The 13,437-nt window shown below is 42.0% G+C and overlaps 1 protein-coding gene across 5 annotated transcripts in view; it reads left to right on the top strand.

Annotated features, from left to right (window-relative positions):
• Nucleotides 1-13,437, top strand: part of fam107a (family with sequence similarity 107 member A) — a 90,939-nt gene that overhangs the window by 50,215 nt on the left and 27,287 nt on the right. The window contains exon 1 of one of the 5 annotated variants that reach the window (XM_008105426.3): nucleotides 6,085-6,229. The exons of the other annotated variants lie outside the window; for them this stretch is intronic. The gene's annotated coding sequence lies outside the window, so the exon portion shown is untranslated. Of the gene's footprint in view, nucleotides 1-6,084; nucleotides 6,230-13,437 lie in introns of those variants that run through there. 5 annotated transcript variants of the gene reach the window in all.

Below are 13,437 nucleotides of genomic sequence, written 5' to 3'. Positions count from 1 at the left end.
GTCACACAATGGGAAAAGGAAGGCTAGACTTTCCAAAATCACCCTTCTCTCCCCAAATTATCTCCCATGCAGAAAGTATACTATTAAGCATCCTCCACTGCCACCAATGGTGACTTCTAAACAACCCTGTCTACATTGCAGCTGTGATTTCTTTAACAGGGAGTTCAAAGGATTTTGTAAATCAGCAACTAGAAATATGAGATTCTCCCTGCTTCCCTCCCAATACTAATTATAGGTAAGCCACACCTCTGTGTATTCCTTGCCTAAGAAAATCCTATGCAATTTATGGTGTGACCCTAAGTAAACTAGCACAAACACACAGTTTACTTAGGGAAGAAGAGAGGACAGGGCACGGGAGAAGGATGGGAAACGAGGAAAACTTTCGGCACTTTTATGCTGTGTTGATAACTATGTGGGTAAATCATTTAATACATGGTGTCACAATCCCAAGAAATGACTAAGTGAACCATCCCTAATTGCAACTGAGCTGAGTCTCAAATGGCTTTTAAAACTTTGAGGGTTTTTTTAGCTCTGACAAATCTCACCTCAGACATCATCATGATGGGCTTTTTACTGCTTCTCAGTCTATTTGGAAATAAAAGAGATGGGTTACAGACAGCCTGCCAAATTAGCTGAGATTGGGAGTGTGGAATCCTGGCAGAAAAATCAATGAATTTTTGAAAAATCTATTTGTTTACCTGAGAGATCATCTCTCTTGGAAACTCTAGGTCCTCCAACATGACCTTGAGGATTGAACTGGAGAACCGACCAATGTTTAGAAAAGTATTTTCTCTACCAATCTCTAGATCTGGATTGCTGTGGGTTTTCTGGGCTGTATGGCCATGTTCCAGAAGCATTCTCTCCTGACATTTCACCCACATCTATGGCAGACACCCTCAGAGGTTGTTAGGTCTGTTGGAAACTAGGCAAGTGGGGTTTATATGTCTGTGGAATGTCCAGAGTGGGAGAAAGATGTCTGTGAAGCAAGTGTGAATGTTGCAATTGGCCACCTTGATTAGCATTGAAGCTGCAAGGCTATTCAATGCTAATCAAGGTAGCCTATTGTAACATTCATCCTTGCCTAAAGCACCTTGGACCTTCCACAGATACATAAACCCCACTTGTCTAGTTTCCAACAGACCTCACAGCCTCTGAGGATGCCTACTATAGATGTGGACGAAACGTCAGCAGAGAATGCTTCTGGAACACGGCCATACAGCCCAGAAAACTCTCAGCAACCGAGTGGTTCTGGCCATGAAAGGCTTTGACAACACAATCTCTATATCCTCTAACACAACTAATGGTCAGCTTCTAGCCAAAGGAAACCATGGAGTTATGCTGAAGAGCCTAGATATTAATCAAATTTACTAATAATCAAAACCTGCAAAAGAAATGAAACCTGCAAGTGTGGAAGGCTAGCTGTATTTCATTTTCTCTCCTTCATTCCATCCAATGCATTTTATCCACATACTCCTCCTGAAAAAGAACTACGGAGAAAAAACAAAACAAAATATATATTGTCTATTTCTGTACAATAAATTCAGGATGGTAAGATGTATGCTTTTGTGGGCTGTTGGGGAAATATTCCCTCAACAGATGTCTTTTTTCAGAGTTTGACATAGATCAGACTTGGGCACTTGAAACCTTGAAATGGAGGAGGCAGAATCTGAGTTGGCATGGAAACCCTTTTGTATTCAATATTTGCACTTTGGCAGCCAAACGCTTGGTTTCTTTAATGGGCCCAGTGGAACATCAGCTTCTTGGACGCACCCGCTGTGTTTTTCAAGGAGGAAAAGGTTCTGGGGTTGTTATTTCTCAGGGTTACATGTTGCACTTTTACTTTGCAATAATCTCCTTTTCTTTAGAAAATAGCACGAGATCTTCAGTTTGTTCTTCTTGCTAAACTACAATATCAGAGAGTGGGAAGAGATCTGGATGTGATCAAGAGTGGCCAAATCCATCCCAAGGGTAAAGCAACTAAAATGAATGCAGTTTGAGGCCACTGAGACTGTTCAATGCAACAGAACCATAAGATTTGTAGTTTTACAAGGTCTTTAGCCTTCTCTGCCAAACAGTGCTGGTGCCTCACCAAACTACAAATCCCAGAATTCTAATCATTGAGCCATGACAAGTAAAGTGGCTCAAACTGAATTCATTATTCATTGCAGATCAGGCATGGGCAAACTTGGGCCCTCCAGGTGTTTTGGATTTCAACTCCCACAATTCCTAACAGCCTACCGGCTGTTAGGAATTGTGGGAGTTGAAGTCCAAAACACCTGGAGAGCCCCAGTTTCCTCATGCCTGGTGTAGATGCACCCCAAGTCATCATGTACAGATGAACTAAGAATATGACCCTACTGTGTTTCCCCGAAAATAAGACAGTGTCTTATATTAATTTTTGCTCGGAACGACGCGCTAGGCCTTATTTTCAGGTGATGTCTTATTTTTCCATGAAAAAAAATTCACATTAATTGTTGAACAAAAAAATGAACATTTATTATATGCTGTACAGTAGTTGTCATCACAAACTAGCATAACCAAACATACTGTGAATCTTATCAAGAATTTCTTGTTACTACCATTATTTCCATGTACAACAATCTATGGCATGTACCTTTACCGATCCTGCATGCTCTGGTGTTCTGTTTTGAGGGCATGCTCCCAAACAAAAACTTTGCTAGGTCTTACTTTTGGGGGAGGCCTTATATTTAGCAATCCAGCAAAACCTCGACTAGGTCTTATTTTCTGGGGATGCCTTATTTTCAGGGAAACAGGGTATGCACGCTTACTAAGAGAAGGCCCACTGAGTAGACATGCATGGGAATGAACTGTTTAAAAAGATCCACTGGGCAACCTCTCCATATCGTCACAGTGGAGTTTGTCAACATGCCTACCTTATTTATTTATTTACAGCATTTATATTCCGCCCTTCTCACCCCGAAGGGGACTCAGGGCGGATCACATTACACATATAGGCAAACATTCAATGCCTTTTAACATAGAACAAAGACAAACAAACATAGGCTCCGAGCAGTCTCGAACTCATGACCTCCTGGTCAGAGTGATTCATTGCAGTTAATTGCAGCTGGCTTGCTCTCCCTCCTGCGCCACAGCTTGGGCCTTCTTTCTTATGGCCATGCTAATGCCCCATTCTGACATCAGTACAGGTGCCCACAATAGCCAGGAACTTAGATGGATCTCTATGGCCAGCTAGGAAAGGCAGTGACCATGATGTGGGCACAATCTGTACCTTTTCCCTGTGATGATGATAGGGTGATAGTGCCAGTGTTGCATCCCGATAGTGGTTCAGGTTGAATCAGACCCAGTCTTCTGCTCAGACTGCCCCAAAGCCCTGGTATTAAAACTCTATAGCAGTGGTTCTCAACCTGTGAGTCCCCACATGTTTTGGCCTTCAACTCCCAGAAATCTCAATAGCTAATAAACTTGGAGTTGTAAATCAAAACACCTGGGGACCCACAGGTTGAGAACCACTACTCTGGAGTTTCAAGCAAACTTTTGAGTTTCCCATGGTTCTGCCAAAAGCAGGGCAAAGCTGGTTTAAACAAACTCCTTTACTGTAGTCTTATTCTTGGAGGTGTGCAGAATACTTACGGGTTTTTCTGACTTCCCACTTTCCCCCTTTGTCTTTGGCTTACTGAACTTGATTCAAACTAATTTCAAAGTACACAGGTCAACTGCAGTAAGCTGAAGACAAAGGGAGAAGTGAGAAGCAGGGATAGAAAATGACATTTTAATAGCAGTTGAAAAAGTGGGACAACAGAGGATCAATTGGAACCATTCCTACCAGATAAAGGCAGTTAAGGGGTACACAAAATGACTTTCCAGAACTGACCCCATGTGCCTAAAGCAAATGGAAGAGTAGTTTATTGTCTTTTGTTGCTTAGAAAGAAATGGAAGTTCCTAGTAAGCTGGTGTCAATCATGGCTGGGTCAGTTGTTTAACACACCTCACAAGACCCTGTGTTCTAGCAGACATGGTTGACCTTTTAACAGGCTTTTCCCCTTCCCCGCGGTTGCCTAGGAGTTTATAACATGACCAGATGCCCCAAACACATAGTAAATGATTGTCATTGTGGCTGACAACTGTTGATTGTGACCTTAGCTTCGTTGGAACTGGAATTGCCCTAGCTGTCAATTAGCTTGCATTTGTCTGACATTTGTTTTGATTTTGCTGGTGTGAGTCTGGAGTTATCTCGTTGGGTCCTTGCTCAAGGGATGAAAAGCAGGAAAGATCACTGAATGTTCAGTGATGGAGAAATTGCCAAAGTTATTATCTCATGGCAGTGCATGCAGGAATTGCTGCTCAGTTAGGTAAAGGTAAAGGTTTCCCCTGACATTAAGTCCAGTCGTGACCGACTCTGGGGGTTGATGCTCATCTCCATTTCTAAGCCGAAGAGCCGGCGTTGTCCATAGACCCCTCCAAGGTCATGTGGCCGGCATGACTGCATGGAGCGCTGTTACCTTCCCTCCGGAGCGGTACCTATTGATCTACTCACATTGGCATGTTTTCGTGTTGAGGCTTTCGTGTTGAGCAGATTTTTGTGTGGGGCAAGGCTTCATATTTCAGGCTTCCAAAGAAATGGAAGATATGAAAGAAATGGTAGAAATGGTAGGAACGAATTTTGCTCACATGTCTACTGCACACCGCCATGAAACAAGCCACACATGTGTACAAATAGCAAGAGTTTATAGGGCATGGTGACACTATGCCTAATACAGAATACACACTTGAATTCATTTCTCACAATACATTTTATGCAACATTGTAACAGACTCCTCTTATTCTTTACTATATTAGTAAAGTTTAACTTTTTTTTCATTTCTTTTGATCCAACTGTTTGCAATTATGTGAATTACAAATAATACTCCAATATTTGTGGATACAACGTACTCTGATTATTCCGTTCTGTTCTGTTGTTATGTAAAAAGTTCACACTCGAGAACCATGAAATTGAGTTGTAATGAAATCTCATAATATTTTTAGTAAGTTTATAATGTAATGTTGGCCTGGATTTATAGCCATCCTGAGCCACATGGGGCCCTTGGGCAGTAGGTTGGACAAGGCTGAACTAGAGCATCCCCAGCATGTTATCCAGCCTCTTTGCGAAGAGAACAAGTCCTATGAAGAGAAGCTTAAAGAACTGGGCATGTTTAGCCTGCAGAAGAGAAGGCTGAGAAGAGACATAATGAGGGCCATGTATAAAGATGTGAGGGGAAGTCATAGGGAGGAGGGAGGGAGCTTGTTTTCTGCTGCCCTGGAGACTAGGACGTGGAACGATGGCTTCAAACTACAGGAAAGGAGATTCCACCTGAACATTAGGAAGAACTTCCTCACTGTGAGAGCTATTCAGCAGTGGAACTCTCTGCCCAGAGTGTGGTGGAGGCTCCTTCTTTGGGGGCTTTTAAGCAGAGGCTAGATGGCCATCTGTCGGGGGTGCTTTGAATGCGATTTTTCTGCTTTTTGGCAGAGGGTTGGGCTGAATGGCCCAATATGTCTCTTCCAACTCTATGACTATGATTCAATGATTCAGTGTTCAGATAAAGAAGCCCTACTACCTCTCTAGGTAATTGGCTCCATTGCCAAACCACTCTTACCAACCAGAAGTTCCATTTCATGTTCAATCAAAATCTCTCTCAGCAGCAACAAGAAACACAAGATTTAAATCCCAGTCTCCAGACTTTTAGCACTATTTACTCAAAGCACTGGTTTCATTGAATTCAAATACCAGATTCAAAACATTGACAACTACTAAACAATCAGGGTGACCTCCTTGTCATTTTGGTATGCAGACAATGATTCTTTTGTTTTTAGGGAAACCATGGATTATTTATTAGACATGTGATTCAGCAGGTGTAATCCAACAAAAGTCTGTTATATACTCCTCCCCTTTATTGATACCAAAGTAAATATTTGTCTGAAACTCACTCAACTTGTCTAGTAAGTGCATGCTTCAGTTACCATAAGCTTGCAGTCACCCATACGATCTTTTTGGCAATCAGTCTAAGGAGCCTCAACGTCACAATTCTGTTTGCTGCTAATCCAAGCATTCAGTGGTGTTTTAAAGTGCATTGTGAACTGCACGCTGAAATTATTCTCCTGCGTTGCTGCACAAGATACAAGCTGGTATTATTAGGTGTAGAAAGGAGCAGCCAAAATGGACTAGAATAATTCCTTTATGGAGAAAAGCACGGTTTAGCTAAGAAACGAGGTGAGTAAAGAAAGAAATTATAGAGGTGTGTGACATTAGGCATGGCTTGTGATAAGGAATGTCGGAATGTTTTTCACAATATTAGAGCCTGGGCTCATCTTTTGAAGCTGCAAGGTGGGAGATTTAAGACAGATAAACTATTCTCAAACTATAGAATTCACAGTCACAAGATCTTGTGACAAAACATGGCTCTTCTTGCCTTAGGTTGCCATGTGGTCTTCTTCTGCTGCTGGTTTTGTTTGAACCCATAGTAATGTTTTTAAGCAGAGGCTGGATGGCCATCTGTTGGGGGTGCTTTGATTCTGTGTTCCTGAATGGCAGTGGGTTGGACTGGATGGCCCTTGGGGTCTCTTCCAACTCTATGATTCTATGAGTCTGGATTATCTTTCTCATAACCAGTCTAAATACTGTAATTCTAGAGGATCCAACAAATGGATATAGTTATAGGAGGTGATATAACAGTAGGGATATTTTTTTAATATCTGAAGAGATGTCATGTAGCAGATGGAACAAGCTATTCTTCTCCAAAGACTAAATTGCAAACCAACTGAGTCAAATTCCAAGGAAAGAGATCCTGCCTAAACATTAAGGAGACCCTTTGAAAGTAAAAGCAGTTTGACAGTAGAATAGCAGACCTTGAAAAAATTCAGAGATGAAAATAAGACATCAGATACATCAGAGTGTAGTCATAAATTATTATTATTATTATTATTATTATTATTATTATTATTATTATTATTATTATTATTATTGACACAACGATGTTGTATGACACAGCAAACAAGATAGACATGCTGGATTTCGTTTCACAAAACCACAAGTCGAACACTTCCCAAGTGTCTAGGACTGTGTGGTGTATTTTCGGATGATGCGTGCAGATCCCAGCAGGGTGGCCTTTTGCAGTTGGCAGATCGTAATTTTGTCAATGTCTATTGTTTCCAAATGCCGGCTGAGATCTTTTGGCACGGCACCCAATGTGCCCATCACCACCGGGACCACCTGCACTGGTTTCTGCCAGAGTCTTTGAAGTTCAATCTTGAGGTCCTGATAGCGGCTGAGTTTTTCCTGTTGTTTTTCATCAATGCGACTGTCACCTGGGATGGCTACATCAATTATCCAAACCTTGTTCTTTTCCACAACTGTGATATCTGGTGTGTTGTGTTCCAGAACTTTGTCAGTCTGGATTCGGAAGTCCCACAGTATCTTTGCGTGTTCATTTTCCACGACCTTTGCTGGTTTGTGATCCCACCAGTTCTTTGCTGCTGGCAGGTGGTACTTGATGCATAAGTTCCAATGGATCATTTGGGCCACACAGTTGTGCCTCTGTTTGTAGTCTGTCTGTGCAATTTTCTTACAGCAGCTGAGGAGATGATCAATGGTTTCGTCAGCTTCCTTGCACAGTCTGCATTTTGGGTCATCAGCTGATTTTTCAATCTTGGCCTTAATTGCATTTGTTCTGATGGCTTGCTCCTGGGCTGCAAGGATCAGGCCTTCTGTCTCCTTCTTCAGGGTCCCATTCGTGAGCCAGAGCCAGGTCTTCTCCTTGTCAGCTTTTCCTTCAATTTTGTCAAGGAACTTTCCATGCAATGTTTTGTTGTGCCAGCTGTCAGCTCTAGTTTGTAGTGTGGCTTTCTTGTACTGGTTTTTTGTCTGCTGTGCTTTGAGGAGTTTCTGATTTTTGACTTCAATCAAAGCAGGTTCTTCACTTTGCTTTACATATTCTGCCAGGGCATGTTCTTCTTCTTTGACTGCTTGTTTTACTTGTAAGAGTCCTCTGCCCCCTGATCTTCTAGGCAGATATAGCCGGTCAACATCACTGCGAGGGTGCAGTGAGTGATGAATGGTCATGAGTTTTCTTGTTTTTCTGTCCAAATTGTCCAGTTCCATCTGTGTCCAGTTTATAATGCCAGCAGTATATCTTATGACAGGCATGGCCCAGGTGTTTATGGCCTTGATGGTGTTGCCTCCATTGAGCTTGCTTTTGAGAATTTTTCTGACCCTTTGTGTGTATTCTTTACTGACCACAGTCTTCACAAGTTCATGCTTGATGTTGTCCAGCTGTAATATGCCCAGATATTTATAGGCCTCTGGCTGGTGACACTTTATTGTTTGGCCATTAGGCATATTTATGCCCTCACTTTCAATGATTTTCCCCTTCTTCAATGCCACTGTCGAACATTTGTCCAAACCAAACTCCATGTTGATATCAGTGCTAAAAATTCGGACAGTGTTAGTCAGAGACTGGATTTCAGTTTTCGTTTTTCCATACAGCTTCAGGTCATCCATGTACATCAGATGCGAAATTTTGTGAGAATTCTTAGATGTTTGGTAGCCGAGATTTGTTTTTTGTAAGATTGTTGACAGAGGGATCATGGCAATAATGAAAAGCAGAGGGGACAATGAGTCTCCCTGGAAAATTCCTCTCCTGATGTTGACAAGTCCATAGCTTTCATTTCCAACAAACAGTTCAGTTTTCCAGTGCTCCATCATGTTTTCAATGAAGGTGCCAACGTTTTTACTAATCCCGATGGCGTCCAGGCACTTGATGATCCAGCTGTGTGGGAGTGAGTCAAAGGCCTTTTTGTAGTCAATCCACGTCATGTGAAGATTAGCTTTTCGGCTTTTACAGTTCTCCAGAATCATTTTGTCAATCAATAACTGGTCTTTTGTGCCCCTGCTTTTCCGTTTGTTGCCTTTCTGTTCATCTGGCAAGATGTTTTTTTCTTCAAGATAGTCTTGAATTCTGTCAGCTATGATGCCAGTCAGTAGTTTAAACATAGTGGGCAGACACGTTATTGGCCTGTAGTTTCCTGGTGCTGCTCCTTTTGCTGGATCCTTTTGTATCAGGTAAGTTCTTCCAGTTGTTAGCCATTCACTGATACTTCCTTTCTGCAGCATCTCATTGAATTGTTGGGCCATTTTTCCATGTAAACTAATCAGATGTTTGAGCCAAAATCCATGAAGTTGATCACTACCAGGCGATGTCCAGTTCTTGACTTTTTGCACTCGTTTGCTGATCATTTCAGTTGTTATTTCCATCTGTTCCATTTTGTTCTGTGAGAATTTTCCTTCAAACTCCTTTATCCACCCAGCGTTTTTGTTGTAGTTCTTATTATTTTCCCAAAGCTCTTTCCAGAACTTCGTTGTTGCAGTTTTCTCTGGCTTTATGGTTACTGTGTCTGTTGTTTGGTTCAGACTCTGGTAGAACCGTCTTTGGCCTGATTGAAACAGTTGATTTTGTCTGTACTGGATGATTCTGGCTTCATATCTTTCAATTTTTCTAGCTGTTGCTGTAATTTGTTCTTTCACAATTTCCAAAGCTTCTTCAATTTTTCTAGTGTTCAGCCAGTACTTTCGGATCAGGTATTGCTTGATTTTGTCATTCTTCAGTTTCTTCTCTTTCATATTTTTCAGGTTACTTGCATCTGATCTAAGCTTTTTGATTTTCAACTCTAGCCTGACCTTCCACTTTGGTTTTCCAGTCGATTTTCTTTGGGGCTGCCTTGGTTGTAGGAGCCCAAGCTCTTCTGTTACTATCATTGCTGCACTGTAGGCATACTGGTTTGTTTGTTCAATTGATGTTATTTGGACAGTGGAGAGTGCTGCATTCACATCTTTCATGAGAGGCGCCAGGTGTCTCTTGGGCACTGTTTTTAGAGTTGGGAGCCGCTGTCTTATTGCATTTGCTGCAGCATGAGCCATGATCTTATCCTTGAGCTCTTGTTGTCTTGCTGTCAAGGTTCCTGGTGGTTCAACAGGTGTTTCAAGTGCTGGTTCATCAAATTCTTGCAAAAGCTCCACACTTTCTTCTGGTTCAATCTGTTCCACCATTCCAAGTGTTGCTGGAGTCTCTGCTGCTGTCTGTGCTGTGGTCTGATGGTAATTTGCTTTGCAGATTTTCTGGATTTCTTCGAGTTCAACTTCACTGAACACTTTGTTTCTGATTATGAATCTTCGTTGGTCAGCCAGTAGGGGTTCTGTTATCTGTGAGTCAGGGTACTCTTGTTTCCATAGCTGATGCATCCTTTTTTGGTAGCCGCGCTTTTCAGGTTCAGAGTTGTAATAGCATTTCATGACTGTGCGGTTTTCTGGCATTGTATATTTCTGCCGCTTCTGTGACTGTTCATTTGGGTTTTGATGATTCCGTAGCCCACTTGTCGATGGATGTCCAGAATCAGCAGCATCCACCGCGGTCCTTTTTATCCTGGGCGACGACCGAGCCAGTATAGACTTCGTTTTGGTTTGATTCTCCATATGCTAATGGGTTAGGTGCACTTGGTTGCATTCCTCCGCTGAGGCCTCTCTGGCTTGGTTGGACCTGCCGGTAGTTACACTACCGCCAGCACAGCCCTCAGCATCCTCGGAATGGCTAAGCCCCCCCACCACGTCAAGGTGGCACCTGCGGGGGGGTTTATTATTATTATTATTATTATTATTATTATTATTATTATTATTATTTTATTATTATGACACAGCAAACAAGATAGATATGCTGGATTTCATATCACAAAATCACAAGTCGAACACTTCCCAAGTGTCTAGGACTGTGTGATGTATTTTCGGATGATGCGCGCAGATCCCAGCAGGGTGGCCTTTTGCAGTTGGCAGATTGTAATTTTGTCAATGTCTATTGTTTCCAAATGCCGGCTGAGATCTTTTGGCACAGCACCCAATGTGCCCATCACCACCGGGACCACCTGCACTGGTTTCTGCCAGAGTCTTTGAACTTCAATCTTGAGGTCCTGATAGCGGCTGAGTTTTTCCTGTTGTTTTTCGTCAATGCGACTGTCACCTGGGATGGCAACATCAATGATCCAAACCTTTTTCTTTTCCACAACTGTGATGTCTGGTTTGTTGTGTACCAGAACTTTGTCAGTCTGAATTCGGAAGTCCCACAGTATCTTTGCGTGCTCATTTTCCAATACTTTTGCAGGTTTGTGATCCCACCAGTTCTTTGCTTCTGGGAGGTGGTACTTGAGGCATAAGTTCCAAATTATTATTATTATTATTATTATTATTATTATTATTATTATTATTATTATTTGATACACACAAGATGAGTACACAGCAAACAAGATCACTATGCTGGCTGTTGTATTGGATCACATATCGGACTATGTGATGTATCGGTGAATAATGTGTGCATATCCGAGTAGGGTGGCCTATTGCAGCTGACAGATGGTAATTTTGTCAGTGCCGATTGTTTACAAATGCTAGCCAAGGTCTTTAGGCACTGCACCCAGTATGCCGATTACCACTGGAACCACCTTTACTGGCTTGTGCCAGAATCTTTGCAGTTCAATCTTTAAATCCTCATATCGTGTCAGCATTTCCAGTTGCTTCTAGTCAATCCTGCTGTCACCTGGGATTGCAGTATTGACGATCCAAATTTTGTTTTTTAACACAGTCATGAGGTCAGGAGTATTGTGCTCCAAAACTCTGTCAGTCTGAATTCAGAAGTCCCAGAGTAGTTTGATGTGTTCATTTTCTGTAACTTTTTCAGGTTTGTAATCCCACCAGTACTTTGTCACAGGCAAATAGTCTTAGTGGCACAAGTTCCAATGGATCATCTGAGCAATGGTATTATGCCTCTGCTTGTAGTCCGTCTGCGCAATCTTCTTGCAGCAGCTGAGGATGTGATCCATTGTTTCATCTGTTTCCTTGCAAAGTCTACATTTGGGATCTGTCGTTGACTTTTCAATTCTGGCTTTGATGGCATTTGTTCTAATTGCTTGTTCTTGGGCTGCAAGAATGAGGCCCTCCGTCTCCTTTTTCAAAGTTCCATTTGTGAGCGACATCCATATTTTTCCTTGTCAATTATGCTCTCAATTGTTTCCAGGAACTGTCCATGGATTGTTGTTGTTGTTGTTGTTGTTGTTGTTGTTGTTGTTGTTGTTATTGCCTCTTTTCATGGCTCAAGGCAAGACACGACACAGTTAAAACATTATTAATAAGAGAAACACAAAGTCTGGCTGCAGTAGTTTGCATTTGCCTGACTTGGAAAGGCAGGCTTCTGCTCCCTTCTCTCCCTCCCTGCTGCTAAGTTAATTGAGCACAAACTATTCTTATATTTTGAATTCAGTTTGCACCGGTAGAAGTATGTCTAGGTGGAAGGAGGAAAGTGAGAGGGAGATAGAAAAACTGGGAAAGAGTTATGGCAGAGAATAAATCAGGACTATCCTGACCAAACTGAGACAATTGGAGGATATGAACTAGACTGCTTTGAAGGGTGTCTTTCTTTGGAGATCTTTAAACAGAGATTGAAATGCCATGTCTCAGGAATGCTTTGCTTGTGTATTCCTGTGTGGCAGGGGCTGGACTGAATCGGGACTTCTTAATTTTTTTCCCCACTCATAACCTCTTTCTGCCCAAAACTTTTCACGTGACCCCAGGTATATAAAAAGGTATGAAAATCAAATATTTGCTGATAACAAATTAGCATTTGCAATGCTTGCTAAGCAGGCTGATTTTCCTTTGTATGAAGTACAGCTGAAGGATTTTCTACATACAGAGTCCACTGTAAGCACTGCACATTGTTGCTAACACATTTATGTAAATGGGTGGCATTCATAACCCTTTCACTGTTGCTACATTTTTCATGATCCCAACATTGAGCCTAGGGGACTCCATTTGGGGTTGGGACTCACAGTTTAAGAAGCAGTGGACTAGATGACCATTGTAGTTGTTTCAGTAGATGGGACCCCACAATTAGAAAAGCTTCTGATCTAAATCCAGTCCTTAGTCTCAATTGGAAGTAGAGCCATTTTTTCATGTCAGGAGTGACTTGAGAAACTGCAAGTCACTTCTGGTGTGAGAGAATTGGCCATCTGCAAGGACGTTGCCCAGGGGATGCCCAGATGTTTGATATTTTACCATCCTTGTGGGGGGCTTCTGTAATGTCCCCACAAGGAGCTGGAGCTGATAGAGGCAGCTCATCTGCACTCTCCTCAGATTCAAACCAGCAGCCTTCAGGTCAGCAACCCAACCGTCAGGTCAGCAGTCCTGCCGGCACAAAGATTTAAACCTTGTGCCACCGAGGGCTCAGTAGAGCCATTGAAACAACTACTCAATGTTAAGTTAGTTCTTATAGAAATCCCATTGACTCAGTGGGTCTACTCTAGTTTAGACTCCAGCTATCCGTTACTAATAGATAGATAGATAGATAGATAGATAGATATTAATATATATATATATACACAGTGTTCCCT

The sequence above is a fragment of the Anolis carolinensis genome, chromosome 2, assembly GCF_035594765.1.
Source record: "Anolis carolinensis isolate JA03-04 chromosome 2, rAnoCar3.1.pri, whole genome shotgun sequence".
Classification (NCBI taxonomy): Eukaryota; Metazoa; Chordata; class Lepidosauria; order Squamata; family Dactyloidae; genus Anolis; species Anolis carolinensis.
This window is presented reverse-complemented; position numbering and strand designations above follow the sequence as displayed.